The following is a 19,919-nucleotide window of genomic DNA, read 5'->3' as shown; positions in this document are numbered from 1 at the left end:
CGTTACTTGTATGAATTGTAGTATCGTCGTGTTAGTAGTTTCGGATTTTTATTGGTTCGAGACCGAACCAATTCGTTTAACAACGACTTTTGGTATTGTTGTGTATTGTATTTCATCGATAGTCGCGGTGCCATTATTTGATCAATTTGCGTGTATTGAATTAGCCTTGAAAGTTTTATGTTTTCAACCCCTCGTTGTTTGTAAAATTCACCTTTTCAACCCTTTTAATTAAATACTTTCCGGTTTGGTCCTTAAATTAATTTTCTTGACATTTTAACACCAAAAATTATTGAAATTAACATTTTTCAGCATATTTTTCATAGAAAACAGTTTAAGTCCCTGAAAATGCAGTTTTCTCGGTTATAACCCCTCTTTTTCGCAATTTTGACAATTTTGGCCCAAATGGTAAATTTTTTGCAACTTTGGTCCTTTTTAAATTTAAAAAGCATTTTAAACCTTTGAAAAGGACTTGGAACACTAATAGTCCACTGTTTTACAGAAAAACACAGTTTTGGCCCTCCAAAACAGAAAATCTCGCATAATGGGCCTCATTGGGCCGAAAATGTCATTTTTAGCCCATTAAGCTTGAAATTTATGTTTTTAATCCTCCAAATGAGTATATTTCCAGAAATTGTTTTATTGAAACTGTTTTGACACACCTCATCCATCAGAATTCGTGATATGTCAATTTGGCCCCTTTAACTTTGTATTTTTCACATTTTATGTCCAAAAATTGTGTTTTTAGCCCAAAGAAAATGTTACTAAGCCATTTAGCTATTTTTCTTGGAACACTTTGTATGTGGAAATATACTTGATGCTAGTATCATTTAACACAAGGCATATCTCGGTTTTGAGGGGTTTTATGGCTAGATCCAACATTATAACACACAAAAACACACATATAAGCATGGAAATCATACAAGGCATACAAAACCCATATAGATCTACACTTTCACTTGTATTCCCCCCCCCCCCCCACAAAACTCATAAAAACAGAAAATAGGGGGTATGAAGCTCATCTTGTTTGAAGCTTTCGGTTTTGAAGAAAAGATGGAAGAAAAATGAAGTGATTTTCGGCTCTAGCACCTTTCCTTGGTAGATCTCAGGTTTGGTGACTTCTAAGGTGCATGATCACAAGTTGGAATAGATTTAGAAGAGGTTTTTGATGGAATGAAGTAGCTAGATCATGAATATAAGTAAAAACTTACCTAAGATGATGATTAACTTGAAAGATCCTCTTGAAAGCTTCCTAAATTTCGAGATTCTTGAGTGGAGAGGGAGGAGTGTTCTTGAGGGAGTTTGAGAGATTTTGTGAATGTGTGTGTGTTTGAGTATGGCCGAGAGCAAGAGAGAGAGGGAGAAGAAGAGACTTTGAGGTGATGTTTGCATGGAAGAATGGGATATAATGCATGGATATCCTTTGGTTAATAGTGAGGTGGCATCCAAAGTCAACACTTCTCCGTCTCTTCTTGGATTTGGGCCTTGGGCCGAAAATCTTGAAGGAAAAAGGAAGATTTGGGCTTTTTGCTCCTAAGCCCAATATTAGAGTTAGTTTGGGTGAGTTTTAACATAAAAGAAGATAGTATGATTTTTACATTTTTGTTGAACTAGTTTAGGTTATTCTTGAATCAAAGCTTTTAATTCACTTCATTCTAGGCCCAATATGGCCCAAAATGTTGAAATAAATTAATGTGGGTCCAAATTAGAGCCCAATTAAGGTTCTAAGCCCATGATAGTCAAATTGAAAGCTTATTGGTCCATTTGGATCCAATGAGGAAGTTCTAGTCCAAGGTGGACCTAAATAAGAACTTCTAGAGTTTCCAATTGTTTGATGACTATTTGTAGCACTTGTATGATGTATTTGATTGAAGTTTTTGATGTCATAATCATAGGTGTCACACATGTTCTTAAGTTTTTGATTCACATTAACTTGAGTGTATAGATTACATGACGCAAAATTTCCAGTTGTGACATCATCCCCCCGTTAAAGGGAATTTCGTCCCGAAATTCTGTTTGAAAGCTAGATTGAGAATGCTAGAATAGGTGAGGGTACTTTTGCTTCATTTGATCTTCGCGTTCCCACGTGAATTCTGGCCCACGCTTTGCGTTCCACCGTACCTTCATGATCGGGATGCGACTTTGCTTAGTACGTTTCACCTCCCTGTCCATGATTTCGATTGGTTCTTCAACGAACAGGAGATTCTCATTGATTTCGATTTCGTCAAGAGGAATGACAAGGGTTTCATTTGATAGGCACTTCTTCAGGTTAGAGACATGAAACACGGGGTGTACACCGTTTAGCTCCGCAGTTAGTTGTAGTCTGTAGGCTACCGGACCTATTCGGGCGACGATTTCGAAAGGTCCAATGTATCGCGCGTTCAGCTTTCCCCGTTTTCCGAAACGTATAACCCCTTTCCAAGGTGAGACTTTCAACAGTACTCGGTCACCGACCTGGAATTCTAAGGGCTTTCGCCGTTTGTCGGCGTAGCTCTTTTGTCGGTTACACGATGCTTGTAATCGAGCTCTGATCTGGACGATCTTTTATGTGGTTTCGCGAATGATCTCCGATCCCGTTAGTGCCCTGTCCGACGTATGTGTTCTTGCTAGCTGGGTATCACCTACTTCAGTCCAACATAACGGTGATCTACATTTACGCCCGTATAGTGCTTCGAAAGGACCCACCTTGATGCTCGAATGGTAACTATTGTTATATGAGAACTCGATCAACGGTAGGTGGGTATCCCAAGACTTCCCAAAGTCTATCACACATGCACGAAGCATGTCTTCAAACGTTTGAATGGTTCGTTCACTTTGACCGTCCGTTTGTGGGTGATACGCGGTGCTCATGTCGAGATGAGTTCCCATTGCCTTGTGGAGTGATTACCAAAAGCGCGATGTGAACCTACTGTCCCTATCCGAGATAATAGATTTTGGCACTCCATGGAGTCTCATGATTTCTCGTAGGTACAACCGCGTCAGTCTTTCCATCTTGTAGGATTCTTTGATTGGCAGGAAATGGGCAGATTTCGTCAGTCGGTCGATTATTACCCATATGGTGTCCAGACCGTCCGACGTCTTGGGTAGCTTGGTCACGAAATCCATAGAAATCCCCTCCCATTTCCACTCAGGGATTGCCGGTTGCTGTAACAATCCTGAAGGTTTCTGGTATTCCACCTTTACATTGGCGCACGTAAGGAACTTACTAACATAGGTCGCGATTTCCGCCTTCATGTTAGGCCACCAATAGTGTTGTTTAACGTCCAAATACATCTTGTCCGAACCGGGATGAATGGAGTATCGTGTCTTGTGGGCTTCCTTCATAACGGCCTCCCTAAATCCTCCGATTTTTGGGACCCAGATACGGTTCATGAAGTAGTATACCCCATTCTCCCTTGCTTCTAGGTTCTTTTCCATACCGCGCAATGCCTCACTAGCTCTATTTTCCGTTTTCATAGCCTCCGACTGGACTGATGCAATTTGGGTGGCCAGATGAGATTGAATGGTTATCGAGAGAGTTTTCGTACGGCGATTAGAGTACTCCTTCCGACTTAATGCATCAGCTATCACGTTGGCCTTGCCTGGGTGGTACTTGATCTCACATTCGTAGTCGTTTAGTAATTCCACCCATCTTCGTTGTCTCATGTTCAACTCCTTCTGATTCAAGATGTGCTGGAGACTCTTGTGGTCCGTGAAGATGGTGCACTTTGTACCGTACAGGTAGTGCCTCCAAATTTTCAGAGCGAAGACCACGGCTCCCAGTTCTAGGTCATGGGTCGTGTAATTTACTTCGTGCGTCTTTAGTTGGCGGGACGCATATCCTATCACTCTTCCACGTTGCATGAGAACGCAACCTAAGCCCTGATTCGACGCGTCACAGTAGACCACAAAATCTTCCGTTCCTTCAGGTAGAGATAGTACAGGAGCGCTACAGAGAGCTTGCTTCAAAGTTCGAAACGCAATCTCTTGTCGGTCCGTCCATTTGAATGGCACACCCTTTTGCGTAAGCGAGGTAAGCGGCTTGGCAATCTTAGAGAAGTTTTGGATGAATCTCCTATAGTAGCCTGCTAGGCCTAAGAATTGACAAATTTATGTGGGCGTGGTCGGAGTTGCCCATCCTTCCACAGCTTTGACCTTAGAGGGATCCACATGAATTCCGTCTTGGCTAACTACGTGGCCTAGGAATTCACAATCCGGAGCCAGAACTCACACTTGGAGAGTTTGGCGTACAGTTTTTCCGATCGTAGAGTCTCTAAGACTTGTCGGAGATGTTGGCCATGCTCCACTTTGCTTCGAGAATAAACGAGGATGTCATCGATAAACACAATGACGAAGTTGTCAAGGAACGGTCGACAGATTCGATTCATTAGGTCCATAAATGCGGCAGGTGCATTTGTTAGACCGAAGGGCATTACGACGAATTCATAATGTCCGTAGCGGGTTCGGAAAGCGGTTTTAGGAATATCCTCTTCTCGGACTTTGAGTTCGTGGTATCCGGACCGTAGATCTATTTTAGAAAAATAACTAGCTCCTTGGAGCTGGTCGAATAGATCGTCGATTCGTGGGAGTGGGTAGCGGTTTTTAACAGTGAGTTTATTTAACTCTCTGTAATCGATGCACATTCTGAAAGATCCGTCCTTCTTTTTGACAAAGAGCACTGGAGCTCCCCATGGCGAGTAGCTAGGTCGGATAAATCCCTTGTCCAGAAGCTCACTGAGTTGGCTGGACAATTCCTGCATTTCAACAGGAGCCAACCGATATGGTGATTTAGCGAGAGGAGTTGCTCCTGGAACGAGGTCGATTCGGAACTCAACCTGTCTCTCTGGGGGTACTCCCGGATGATCTTTAGGGAACACGTCTGGAAATTCTCTCGCTACCGGAATATCTTGGATGTTAGTTTCTTCTTTGGTCTTGTCCACTATGTGAGCCAAGAACGCCAAGTTGTTCTTTCGCAGATGTTTTTGTGCCTTGATGCACGAGATGAGACGAAGATTCGTGCTGGGTTTGTCTCCGTAAATTACTAGGGCTCCGTGATTTGGGAGACGAAGGCGGACGGCCTTCTCATGGCACATAATCTCAGCATGGTGGGGGCTTAACCAATCCATGCCGATTATCACATCGAAACTCCTAATTGACACTTGCATTAGGTCTCTTCGAAAGACGTGTTGGTTAAGGGTTAGGGTACATTCGATGTAGATCTCCCTAGTGGATTCGGTTTTCCCATTGGCCATTTCCACTGTATAGGTTTCATTTAGCTTCTGGGGTTGTTGTTTTAATAAATGTTTAAACTTCTCGCTTACGAAACTTCGTTCCGCTCCGGTGTCAAATAAGATGCATGCATAAGTGTGGTTTAGGAGAAACGTACCGGTCACGACTGCGGGGTCCTGAACTGCCTCACCCTGACCCATAGTCAGCATCCTTCCTGCTCCTCTGTTTCCTGAGTTGTTGTTAGGGCAATCTCGGCGGAAATGCCCCGTCCTTCCACACCCGAAGCAGGTGTGGCTAGGCCCTGCATTGTTGCCGCCGGCATTGGTGTTATTGTTATTGCGGTGGTTGTTGTTGTTTCCCTGATTTTGATTCTGGGGAGGGTAAGCCCTACAGAACCTTGCAGTGTGTCCCCTTCGGTTGCAACTGGTGCAATGGAATTCCCTGCATTCGCCGTGATGGTGGAAACCGCACTTATTGCATTTGGGAAGATTACCAGAATAGGATCTTGAAGCATTTGGAGCAGCTGAGGCTGGAGCATGTGGTGTGGCTGGAACCGGTGCGGTGACAACGTTAACTGCCACTGTCTGCTGCTTTTTAGAGGTCTCGGGGCCCTGACGCCCCTTTCTCTTGTTGTTCCTCCCCTTCTTGCCATCACCCTCCTTTTTCTTCTCAGCCTCCACTGGCTTCTCGCCCTTTTTGTTGTTATGATCGTACAATCTCTTCGCCAATCTCTTCGCACTGTCAAACGTTTCAGGGTTCGCAGCTATCACATTCCCTTGAATGGGGGATGTCAGTCCCCAGATGAATCGTTCAATCTTCTTTCCTTCTGATGTGATCATACCCGGGCACAATAGAGATAGTTCGCTAAATCTCGATATGTAGGCATCGATGTTCGCATTCTGCACAGTGAGATTCCATAGCTCTTGCTCCATCTTCTGTATTTCGCCTCGGGGGCAGTACTCAGCCATTAACATTTCTTTCATTTCTGCCCATGGGATAGAGTTGGCGACTGGGAGCGTCATAGCTTCTACGTGTCCGTTCCACCAAGTGAGTGCTTGGTCGACAAGAGTGCAGGCCGCAAACTTCACCTTCATCTGCTCGGGGCAATCGCATATCTCGAATACCGACTCTACCTTCTCGATCCATCGCTTCAGAGTGATCACCCCTCCAGTGCCGTTGAAAGTTCGTGGTTTAGCGTTTGTGAAGTCCTTGTAGGTGCACGTTTTAGTGGATCCTTGATTTGTCCCGTTGTTCGAACTTCCGGATCCTTGCCCGTTGCCTCCTCCGTTGTTCCCTCGGTGAAGTTGTGCCATAGCTGCTGTGATTGCAGCAGACACGGCTGCCTGGAAAGCAGTGGTGTCAACTTCAGGCGGGGTTGGTTCGGGATTTCTGCGAGTAGCTCGGCGAGGCATCTTTCTGTCATGAAACGGAAAAATGTTGAGTGTATGTGGTTTCTGTGAGGTTGTGATCCTACTAACTAGGTGTATGGTACGAACTCAGACCTTACTACCATCGGACATACAATCATAACGTCTCAACACATAACAACTTGTAATATCATAGCAAAACACACAAAAGTTCACTAATATTATCCGCATTTAATGCAAGAAAATTTGCTCGTAAGAGCATACATAAGTGACACTAATTCGACAGCATAACGGCTCCATGAGTAGTGTAGTCACTTAAACATAGAGCCGGAGTACATAACATAGTTCCTAATGACCTATTATGATAAGTCTATCCCTAACCGTGATGAGCAACGTCGGGAGGTGGTGCCGAAGTCATATGCCGAAATGTTGCGCCAGTAACTGCGCCATCTCTTCCATGTCTCCAATAACCTCATACCTCTCATGCTCTGCTCGCACTGCCCGAGCTTCCATAGCATACAGCTGTTGTCGCAGTGCGGCGACCTCAGCTTCGAGGGAACGGTTCTCTCTTGGGGGGTTCACTGGTGGAGCGGGGTGGTCTGGTTGTGCCTCGTTCTCACATGGCGGGACGGGGTCCTGGTCCCCGACTTGACCTTCCTCGTCGTCGTCGTCGATCTCTCCAAATTCGTAGTCAGTGTCTACGTATTCGTCGGGTCCGACGTTGTGTGCTTCCCCTGGATTCTCTCCCGGTTCATCCTCAAGCATCCCGTGAGCTACTAGGACCTGATGAAACTGGATACCCTGTTGCTCTTCCTCAGGCTCCTCCTCCTCTAGCCACCCGTTGTTTCCCTGATTAGGGAAATAGGGGTCTCCAGGGTGATGAAAACCAGCCATGCTGTCTGCGCGGGTAGGTAAATATGCTAACATTATTCCTAGGATGCTATGACTATTGTACGGACTAAGCAAGCGTTCTCTTTTTAGTGATAAAGGGTATAGTTTTAGATTCCCTAGCTATCCCGATCTCAATAAGACGTGCGTTAGTTTTACTGTGGAGAGAATGTAGTTGATCAGGCTACATTCACTCCTTGGTACTACTAAGAACAATCCCAAATTAACCGAGATACCAGCATTATTGTGTTTGATTCGGCGTAAGGTTCTTATTCCTAATGCAAGCAAGCGTGTTTTATTTACTTGTTTTGTTCAGAGTTATGTTAGTCCCTCTTTTTGGTTTATAGTTGCATATCAATGTGTGGCTCGACATGCTAGTTCACTATAAACAAAGCTCTGATACCAACCTGTCACACCCCTGAACCAGGCGGCGGAAACGTTCGGGAGCTGTCGTGACTCAATTGAATACCGTAACATTGAATATATATGAAACGTAACAACATTCGTCACCATGCATTAATATAATACAACCAATAAAGTTTACATGAAGTACATTGTTTAAACATTACATTCCCAAAATAAATTGTTCGGTTCGTTAATAAGTAAACTGCAAGCCATCACTGAGTACATTTTCCTTGAATTCACTGGTTACCTGAGAATACAAGTATTTTGAAAAAAAAACGTCAACATGTGAAATGTTGGTGAGTTCATAAGCGGTATTTGAAAAACCATGTTTCGTATCGTTGAAAACCACCAGAAAATCCGATATTTTCTGAAAAGAAATGCTTTGAAAACGTTTGTGAAGATCCATAGGTATGCTTGTTTGTTTCTATACTTGTAAAAAAAAATATGTTCATTTAAAATTGTATGCATTTCGAATCCGTATGTATTGAAAACCCTAGGAAAACCCGATGTTTTCCTAATTCTTTGAATTCCATGAATTTACATTGAAACCATTGCAACGCGCGTAGTATCAATCCCAGGCGACGTTGGATTATTTTTGAGCATGATTAATTACTACAAACACGCGTTACACAAACGACCAGTTTATAGTTATACTAACGATCCCATAGGCATCGTCCGTACTAATCACGTTATCCAACCGCCCTGACTACGTGTAGTCCCACATCCGAGGAGAAAGAGGACACGAGGACCCCGATGACTCCATTACCCGGTTGGGGATAAAAAAAATGTACGAGGGGTCCCTGACCCACCTCGCATGAAATGTCGACTTTACTAGCAATACCAAAGGACCCTTGGGGACCAGTAGTATACAAGCCATTGAAAGTCCTTTTACGTTGTGTTAGATCGGTAAAACCCAACACTTCGTAAGGTAGAGGTCTTCGTGCCTTAAGATCAGGTCATTGAGCTAGCTAGGCCCAACAAACAAGATTTTACACTTTTGGGGCCCAAAGATGGTGCGTAGACATCTGTGCACACTCGCATGTATATTGAATTCCCAAACGTTACTTGTATGAATCGTAGTATCGTCGTGTTAGTAGTTTCGGATTTTTATTGGTTCGAGACCGAACCAATTCGTTTAACAACGACTTTTGGTATTGTTGTGTATTGTATTTCATCGATAGTCGCGGTGCCATTATTTGATCAATTTGCGTGTATTGAATTAGCCTTGAAAGTTTTATGTTTTCAACCCCTCATTGTTTGTAAAATTCACCTTTTCAACCCTTTTAATTAAATACTTTCCGTTTTGGTCCTTAAATTAATTTTCTTGACATTTTAACACCAAAAATTATTGAAATTAACATTTTTCAGCATATTTTTCATAGAAAACAGTTTAAGTCCCTGAAAATGCAGTTTTCTCGGTTATAACCCCTCTTTTTCGCAATTTTGACAATTTTGGCCCAAATGGTAAATTTTTTGCAACTTTGGTCCTTTTTAAATTTAAAAAGCATTTTAAACCTTTGAAAAGGACTTGGAACACTAATAGTCCACTGTTTTACAGAAAAACACAGTTTTGGCCCTCCAAAACAGAAAATCTCGCATAATGGGCCTCATTGGGCCGAAAATGTCATTTTTAGCCCATTAAGCTTGAAATTTATGTTTTTAATCCTCCAAATGAGTATATTTCCAGAAATTGTTTTATTGAAACTGTTTTGACACACCTCATACATCAGAATTCGTGATATGTCAATTTGGCCCCTTTAACTTTGTATTTTTGACATTTTATGTCCAAAAATTGTGTTTTTAGCCCAAAGAAAATGTTACTAAGCCATTTAGCTATTTTTCTTGGAACACTTTGTATGTGGAAATATACTTGATGCTAGTATCATTTAACACAAGGCATATCTCGGTTTTGAGGGGTTTTATGGCTAGATCCAACATTATAACACACAAAAACACACATATAAGCATGGAAATCATACAAGGCATACAAAACCCATATAGATCTACACTTTCACTTGTATTCCCCCCCCCCCCACAAAACTCATAAAAACAGAAAATAGGGGGTATGAAGCTCACCTTGTTTGAAGCTTTCGGTTTTGAAGAGAAGATGGAAGAAAAATGAAGTGATTTTCGGCTCTAGCACCTTTCCTTGGTAGATCTCGGGTTTGGTGACTTCTAAGGTGCATGATCACAAGTTGGAATAGATTTAGAAGAGGTTTTTGATGGAATGAAGTAGCTAGATCATGAATATAAGTAAAAACTTACCTAAGATGATGATTAACTTGAAAGATCCTCTTGAAAGCTTCCTAAATTTCGAGATTCTTGAGTGGAGAGGGGGGAGTGTTCTTGAGGGAGTTTGAGAGATTTTGTGAATGTGTGTGTGTTTGAGTATGGCCGAGAGCAAGAGAGAGAGGGAGAAGAAGAGACTTTGAGGTGATGTTTGCATGGAAGAATGAGATATAATGCATGGATATCCTTTGGTTAATAGTGAGGTGGCATCCAAAGTCAACACTTCTCCATCTCTTCTTGGATTTGGGCCTTGGGCCGAAAATCTTGAAGGAAAAAGGAAGATTTGGGCTTTTTGCTCCTAAGCCCAATATTAGAGTTAGTTTGGGTGAGTTTTAACATAAAAGAAGATAGTATGATTTTTACATTTTTGTTGAACTAGTTTAGGTTATTCTTGAATCAAAGCTTTTAATTCACTTCATTCTAGGCCCAATAAGGCCCAAAATGTTGAAATAAATTAATGTGGGTCCAAATTAGAGCCCAATTAAGGTTCTAAGCCCATGATAGTCAAATTGAAAGCTTATTGGTCCATTTGGATCCAATGAGGAAGTTCTAGTCCAAGGTGGACCTAAATAAGAACTTCTAGAGTTTCCAATTGTTTGATGACTATTTGTAGCACTTGTATGATGTATTTGATTGAAGTTTTTGATGTCATAATCATAGGTGTCACACATGTTCTTAAGTTTTTGATTCACATTAACTTGAGTGTATAGATTACATGACACAAAATTTCCAGTTGTGACAGTAGTCATACCCAATCATGCTAGATAGAATACGATTATGTGTTACGTGTTATATGGTAGTAGTAGAGGGGTGAAATAGTCCCCAGTATCCGGTCGAGAGGACCGAAGGGGAGGCCATCACCCATATATGCTAGGCAGTATCCGGTCGAGAGGAATGAAGGGGAGGCCAGCACCCATATATGCTAGGCAATACCCGGTCGAGAGGACCGAAGGGGTGGCCATCACCCAAATATGCTAGGTAGTATCCGGTCGAGAGGGCCAAAGGGGTAGGTCGGGCACCCAGATATGCCTGACAGTATATGCATGTTAAGTGAATATATGGTATGTGGTACGATAGGGGAACTCACTAAGCTTCGTGCTTACAGTATTCAATTTTGTTTCAGGTACCTCTTCAGTGAAGGGGAAGGAGTTGACGCGGTAGTTGCACATCATACACACACGTTGGATTTCCGCATTATGAGATTCTTGGGAATGTACTCTGATTTATCTTACTTTTGACAAAAGGGTTTTATGGTGGCATGTTTTGGATTATTGACTTATTGGTTGTGACATGAGATGTCATTATGAATGTTTTTATATCGTTGGGTTTTATGTTATAAATTATTTGAAAACGAAATTTTTGGCCTTAAATTTTGGGATGTTACATTTTAATTTTTAACCCTTATATTTTTATTTTTAACAATTTTTATACAACTTAAATTTTTAACCCTTAACTCTTATTTGCTAAAAAATTATTAATGTTGAAAAAAAAATAAAAAACCTAAATATTGTATAAATAATGTTATATAAAACTATATTTCTATAAAAAATGGTTAAAACATTTAAGTAAAAATTAAAGGGTGTAAGATGAAAATTTAACATTCAACTAGGGAAGGATCCCGTGTTGTGGGGGTTAGAACGTATTCAATTGTAAAACATGTTAGTATCTGGGACCGTTTTGTATATTTATGCATGAACAACGGGTTCATTATATATGTCAAAGCGTTGGTGTTTTCTGGGTGTGAGTCGGTGTAGATGTATGCTTCCAGTAATATATAAACACCATATCAAAGTCACAATAAAACACATATACATCAATATATAGAATCACGTAACTGATTTTCACATACCAATATGTATACAATTACTAAAATCACAAATTGTCATATCTTTATCATACCTACATAAATTTGCTTACTGTTGCTACTATTTAACTAACTTTATCCTTTATATATATATAAACATGTGTAATTGTGGAGCATCATTTTCCAGAAGATACGAAGCATAGCAAGAAATTGAGCACAAGTAAAAGCACAAATTTATACAAAAGTACCTAATTTGCCCCTGCCATGAACATCACCAAGTTTGTTTTCTTTTTTCTTTTTTTTCTCTATTTTTTTTAAACAGCAAGTATATATAATATTGTATATACAACAAAATGTCAGAAAAATTTAGCACTAAAACAAAGTCTATTAATACCTCTTTGTTAGTTTCTATTTTGACCCTGTCAATCGATATTCATAGATGAAACCAAGACGAACTGAGCTGCAATTGTGCCAACCTCAAACACCTTTGCTGCATAAGGAAAGCAAAAACAGAATATTTAACGGTGTTTTTTTATTTATATTATATGTTACTATTTGAAAGCATAAAAAAATGTCATTTCAGACTATTGAGTTTAACCAAACACCTAATGTTTGCAAAGCAACCAAAAGACATTTATGTTCAATTGTAGAAGATGGTCAGTCTTCGTATAATTTAAACATAAAAATGAAAATTCTGATATGTGTTTATAACTTTCCCAATGTGCTATCCTATTAGCTTTGTCACACAACTGAAAGATATTGAAAGCAATTGTGACTCTTTTATTGAAGAAGAGATTTATTAAAAGAAAAAAAGTTATGACCATTACTAAGAAATTGGAAAGAAAGTTGCAAATAATACAACTCTAAGTATTAAAATCCATAATTTCATGGAGTTGTGAACAGAGATTTTTTGGTTCTATTCAGAAAAAAGGGAAAATAGGGAAGGAACTATATTCAAAATTGTGAATACAACATAAAATAAATATTAAATCCCCCTATGCATAATGTCTCAATAAAGGAAGAAGATAGAAATGAGCAACAACATAAAAGCACAAGTAATTTATGGTTCCTTTTTCTTAAAAAAATAGAGTAACTTTTCCCATTTCAGGTCAGGGTAAGCTAAATTACCTGCCAACATACAAAATCAACATAAACCACATATATCACCTGCATCAATCAATGCAATCGTAGAGGTATAAAATATAATGGATAGGAATCTTCAAAGAAATTAGTTTTTTGTTTTTAAGCAAAATGGATAAATGTATTAATTTTATTTTATTGTTTTGTTTTCTAATTATAATTATTCTCAAAGAGTATGAAAACACTAATCTTGGATGTAAGTAATATCTAAAGCATGAATTTATAAGAAAGTAATTTTAAAGTGAAAACAACAAAAACAGAAACCAAAATGGAGTTCAAATAAAAATCTAAAGAAGTAATGAAAACATAGGTCTGATTACACTCTCCCTGTTGACAGTAACTTTTCTTTTTTCCTTGTGGATATTCAACACCTTCTTCACAATCGTTTGTTCTTCAACCAAAAAACCCCTAATTATCCTGTAAATGCAACACTTGGGCAAACAATCCATTAATTAATTGAACAATTATTAATATAGAATTACTTACCTTTCTATTACAGCACCTACAAAAAATACACCATCATAATCAGTATATAAAGTAAAACCAATTAGGTCAAACGTGAAAAGGTCAAATCTTTTGCAAAAGCAACATACAATAACTTAAGATAATGAACAAAAAAACGCAAAGTATATTACCTTTAACATCAAACGAATCACATAAACCCATATATGACCCACGAACCCATTTATTTATACGGGTTCACAGGTTGGCGGGTTTGTGGGTTAGATTTGGATTCGTGGGTCAGATTCCATAAATAAAATTAACAATTAAACATGAATAAATAATTGATGGTTGATACAAACATATCTAAATTTTAGACACTTAACTACTTAAGTCTTAAAGTCTTAAACATCCAAATGAAAATTAAAAACATTCATAGAAACATGTTCAATGCCTTAATCGCTCATACAGCCATACGCCAATACGCCATTTGATTTAGGGAAAAAATGAGGAAAATTAATTGGTTACAAACTTACTTATGACCATATGAGTTAGGACCACAAGTCAGAATATAAATACATTTAATATATATATATATATATATATATATATATATATATATATATATATATATATATATATATATATATATATATATATATATATATATATTTAATTAAAAATATAAACGGGTTGACGGGTCAACCCATTTATTTTTTAAGAAACCCATATATGACCCGTTTAATAAACGTGTTGGCAGGTTGGCGGGTTGGCGTGTTGAAAAACTCAACCCAAACTCGTTTATTTCGTGTCATGTCGCGGGTCGTGTTGCGTGTCGTATCGAGAATTGTCGGCCCTACAGAAATGCTAGTGATGAAGACCTAAAAAAAGCCTACCATCGTCTCGCCATGATTTGGCACCCGAATAGAAATCCTAGCAATAACAAAGGAGAAGCGGAAGCCAAATTCAAGCAGATTTCTGAAGCGTATGATGTGTTAAGCGACCCTAAGAAGCATCAGATCTACGATCTTTATGGGGAACAAGCTTTGAAGTCCAGCCAAGTCCCTCCGCCCAATGCTTTTTCCTCCAATCGAGGTTACACCACTCATCACTATCAAACCAATAATCACCAGCAAATGATAATAAATCTTTGTTATTTGCGCTATAGAATATTGAAACATAACTCGATTGTTTTGGATCCCAAACCTTTAATTCGATCGTCATCAAGCATTCGTTTGCGCCCACCTGCTTGGCAATTCCTTCCGTTCACTCCCCGGTCTATTATTGATGCACTGATTTAGAGAGGGAACGGGGTAAAGGGAGAATAGAAGAGAGAATGTATTTGAGTCGAAGGGGATATACGAAGTCAGTGAAAATCGGCACAAGGGGTGGAATGCGTCGGGATGGGTGTAAGAAGGAACTGGATACGATACAGGATGAGGAGAGGCGGTGGGATATTTGTTGTTAGCATCTAATTGGCAGCAACGACAGGTGGGAGAAGGTAATAACACGTAGCATGCATCGAACATTCACAACATCTACACACCACTATAGAATATAAAAATGGATAAATAATAAAAAAAACGCAAAAAAGAAAAAAAAATTATCCAATCACAGTGAAGTACTATTCATCATGTACTTATATATATATATATATATATATATATATATATATATATATATATATATATATATAATAAGGTGTAAAATGAATTTTTTAAAAAATAAAAGGGGTTAAATAAAGTATTTAGGGGGAGGGGGTAAGTAAATTGGTTCGACTTGTTTTGAACCAAACATAAAAAATTAAAATGTTTTATTGTATTTAAATTTATTATTAAACATAAACGTGCAATTAAGAGGATGTTTGGCTAAGCTTATTTATGGCTTATTTTCCGAGCTTATTTTTTATAAGCTCATTTTTTTCTAACTTATTTTTCAACTGCTAGCTTATTATGACTTATACTAAGAAAATAAGCTGAACCAATGAAAAATAAGTAAGAAAAAATGAGCTTATAAAAACTAAACTCGGAAAATAAGCCATAAATAAGCTTAGCCAAGCACCCTAGACCATTTATACAAACAAAATAAGTAAGAGATTAAAATATAATATTATAAACTTACGTTCACATTATTATATTTGTGTATAATTTTACATATTATCACAATAAAACATTTTAATTTCTATACGAGACAAAAGACGTTATGTTTGAACTGGTTTGTGTCATTTCTCTGCGACACTACTCATTTTCTTTTTGCAAGGGAGAAGGATAATATCGCATCTCTCGAGTGCTTGGAAATGGTGTATCGGCATGCACAGATTCCAATTAGATGCACTTTGTATGTTTCCTCATCTTTTTGGTTCATCATTGATGTTTGTTGTGATTGTTTCTTACGTCTTATGTTTCCTTAAATGTGTTTATTAGGTTCGTCGGCGTGCTCTCGGCAACGACCTCGGTTAGCTCGGCGAAAACCACGCCGAGCTTTCAGCATGCCAAACTCGGCTCGGCAACTCGGCTAGAGCTTACCTAGGAAAGAGAATGTTTGGGTTTAAAAAACTAGCGATCACCACTCTTTTTGTTACCGTTTTTTCATTTTCTTTTTTTTTTTTCATTGCTTTTTTGTTTTCAAAAGACCCTCATTTTCACCCTATATAAACACAACAATTTCATATATTTTAAACCACTTCACCCTATTCAGTTTTTTCACACAAACACATCATATTTTGTTAAAGAGATGGTTTTCCTTTCCAACCCAAAAAAAAAAACACTCAAAACTCAAACATCTCACCTTCTTTTTCGAAACTTTGTTCAACACGATCGGCTTATTTATTTACCACCAAATTTATATTTGGTGGAGTTTACTACCCATTTCAAGGTCAAGCACAATAACGAAACCAACCTCAATTCCAAAATTAACCACAATTTTAAAGGCACCTCCAATTTCAAAACCAACTACAAATGAATTTCTCATCCCAAATGGACAATGACTTCAGCCCATTTGATGATATTCCCGACTCACCAATCAATTTCAAAACCCAAACCCAATTTTCAAGTCAAACGGAACCCAAATTCGTCCTTGAAACGGAATCAGAGCCGGAAGAGAATCGCCAACAACCCAAAAAAGTGGAAGGGTGGTTCCAAAGCAATAGACACCAACTGAAGAAAATGTGTTAGCTCGTGCTTAGGTGGATGTTTCCGAAGATCCGGTGGTCGGAAACAACCAAGATTGTCCAACTTTCTTCCAAAAAATCATGCGGCGCTTTCTCAACGAGATGAATTTTGGTGATAACCAGAAAAAAGACCAAATTTATTCGACGTGGCGAAATGTCAATAAAGTGGTGACGAAGTTTAACGGTGTGTTTTCGAGTGTGAAACAGGAATGACAAAGTGGTGAAAACGACAAAACCATTTTGCAAAAGCTCTTGACATGTACCGAAATAAAAAAGTGGTGCCATTCAAATTTCTATATGTTTGGAACATTGTAAAATTATAAAAAAAAATGGCAAGATGTCGACTCTTCCGAAACTTTTACGGGTGGTTGTTCCAAAAGAACCAAAACATCTGAAACGACACGTAGTCAATCGTTCGATGCACATGTCAGAATTGAACTCAATGAAGAGGAGCATTTTGAGGTTCCAAGAGTGACTCGTCCCATGGGAAGAGACCGAGCCAAGCGAAAGGGAAAAACGGCGGCAACTACTTCCGGCGACGTCGATCAACTAACAACAAAAATAGACAATTTTAAGTCGTCCTTGGAGCGATACTTGGAACTTGCACTAGAGAAAGAAAAAACTTGTGTCATGTCCATCTTAACGAGACCCACAAATGAGCTATCCGAACGGGAATGAGAAACGACGATAAAAGCCAAATAGTAGATTGCAAAAATATATAACATCTAGCTTTTGTTTTTTTAATTTTCATGGTTTCGTTTTTTTTTACATTTCTAGGTTTGTAATTTGAATTTCTATGTATTTTTGGTGTGCTGTATTTTTATTTTACGTTTAATGAAAGTTAAGTTTTAAATAAAATAATATGTTTGAAATATTTATTTTTTATATTAAAAAAATATTATGCCAATTGTGCTAACCAACGTCATGTAAATGACAAATTTTAGCTAAAGTGTGGCAAATATGATGTCATGCCTACGTGGACCCTGACAAGTATCACACCACACCCACTAGCCTTAGGTTTATATATATATATATATATATATATATATATATATATATATATATATATATATATATATATACATACACACACACATAGACCTTAGGAATAGTTAACTTTGTTGTCTTTAGACTTTCACCACAAATGATTTAGGATTTTTATTTTTCCCCCCTTGATTTCTTTTCTTTATGTTTTGGCAACTCTTTTTCCTGCATGCTCTTTTTGCATCTTAATTCTATTTTTATATTAATAACTGAATCACCGACCCTGTAACCCAATAGGAATCGGATTGGTGTCTACTACCATTTTCATAGAATTCTTTGTCGTTTTGGTGGACATCACTTTTCCCCTATCGCTTCCACCTCCTAAGATTCCCAGTTGCGCGTCATCTTCCTCCGCCAATGTAACCAACAGAACATCTTCCTACCTTGGATGCTTCTTCTGACCAGGACTTCTTTCTACAACAAATATTACTCCCCTTGATACGCTTTTGAAAATTTACACTTACCTACCTTATTATCCACTGCTAATCACGACTTCATATATCTCAGTTGTTCTTTGATCTTTTTTCACCTTTGTTTTCTATCTCCATCTATGGTTCCATTCTCTCGATTTCTCTAGGATAATTCGGCCATTGCCTCAACTATCATCACCCCAGTCATCCTCTAATCCACTATACAAATGGAGTTTCAACAAAAAAATCCCTAAATTCTTTGGTATAGATGTAACATCCCAATAATTTCAAATAAACTGTTTTTAAATCATTCTTAAACATCCAATAATCATATCAAATCAACCAAAAGTGTATCATAGAGAAAATAACATCAGAGTGCAAAATCCCAAAAATCACGTAATGCGGAAAACATGGGCAGATGTGGTGCGATCATATTGGGCCCTTCACTTTCAAGCTGGAAGTACCTGTGTGACAGCCCGAAATTTCTATCTTGTACAAGCCATTCATTTGAATCAACTTCTAACTCATTTCTGCTATCTTTTAGCATTGTTTAGAGTCTGTGTGAGTGTTCGAAGCTTAGTACAATCAAGATTAGGGTTCAGGGATGAGTTATCTCAAGTCATAGGGTTGCATTAGGGCCAAACACTCCTTCAAGAGGCGTGTACAGCCGTACACCCCCTCATGGCCGTGAACTCATGCCCATATATAAGCCTACCTTTCTCCTTCTTTCACTTTTCACACTTCCAAGCCAAGAAAACCTGATTTTTCTCTCAACTGTCATCAAGTTCTTCACTTTGATCTTCAAAGAGGTAAGTGTTTCCTACCTTGATTTGTTGTTACATTGCTTTATCTAGTGATGAATTCATATTTTCATTCCATAAATTACATCCTTGGCTAGATCTTCAGCTTTCACCAAGAACACCAAGAACACACACTAGTTCTTGGTGATCTTGAACCCTCATCAAGCTTCCAAATCGTGAGTAACTGCTTCTTATGCTTGTTATCTACTAGAAACACTTGTTAATCATCTTATAATTGACCATATTAGCAAGAACATGATGGGTGTACCGCCGTAGACCCTTGTATGGCCGTACACACCTCATAGGGTCGTAAACCCTTGTTGATGTTCATAGTTGGCCTTAAACTTTCCATAAAGCTAAGCATGGGACCAATAACACTTCCTTGATGCTAGATAGGACCTTAAAACACCTCCTTTGCATACTTCTTCATGAGTGTACGGCCGTACACTCATGGGCCGTGAACCCCATGGTCGTACACCCCTTAGTGTGGCCGCGAACCTCCCTTATTCAACCACATGTGATTTTAACACTTACTTTCAAGTGTTTCCTAGCCCCTAGGGTGGTTCCCTATCATAACTAGTTGTGTTATGCACTAATTTGATACATATATGTGTTATTATATACTAAATAGGATCTGTTTGTGTTCGAGACTTCACTTGACACTTAGCATCCTACAACCGATTATGCATTCAAATCACTCACTACAAGTGAGTCCATACCCCTACAATCAACCTTTAGCTGTTTTAAATGCTTTTAGGTGGGTATACAAGTTGAACACAATTAAATTGTGTTAGTATAAACCTTTATATACTTGTCAATTATCCAATTTATAACTCATTTTCAAACTACTTTTAAAACATTGTTAGACCTTATAGCAAAACCCTTTTGTAACTACTTTTAAACTCTTTTCAAACTCTTTTTTCTTTCAAAACAATTTTCATTTGTGTATTAGTGTAT

This window comes from Lactuca sativa, chromosome 1 (assembly GCF_002870075.4).
Source record: "Lactuca sativa cultivar Salinas chromosome 1, Lsat_Salinas_v11, whole genome shotgun sequence".
Taxonomy (NCBI): Eukaryota; Viridiplantae; Streptophyta; class Magnoliopsida; order Asterales; family Asteraceae; genus Lactuca; species Lactuca sativa.
Note: the sequence above shows the minus strand (reverse complement) of the source record.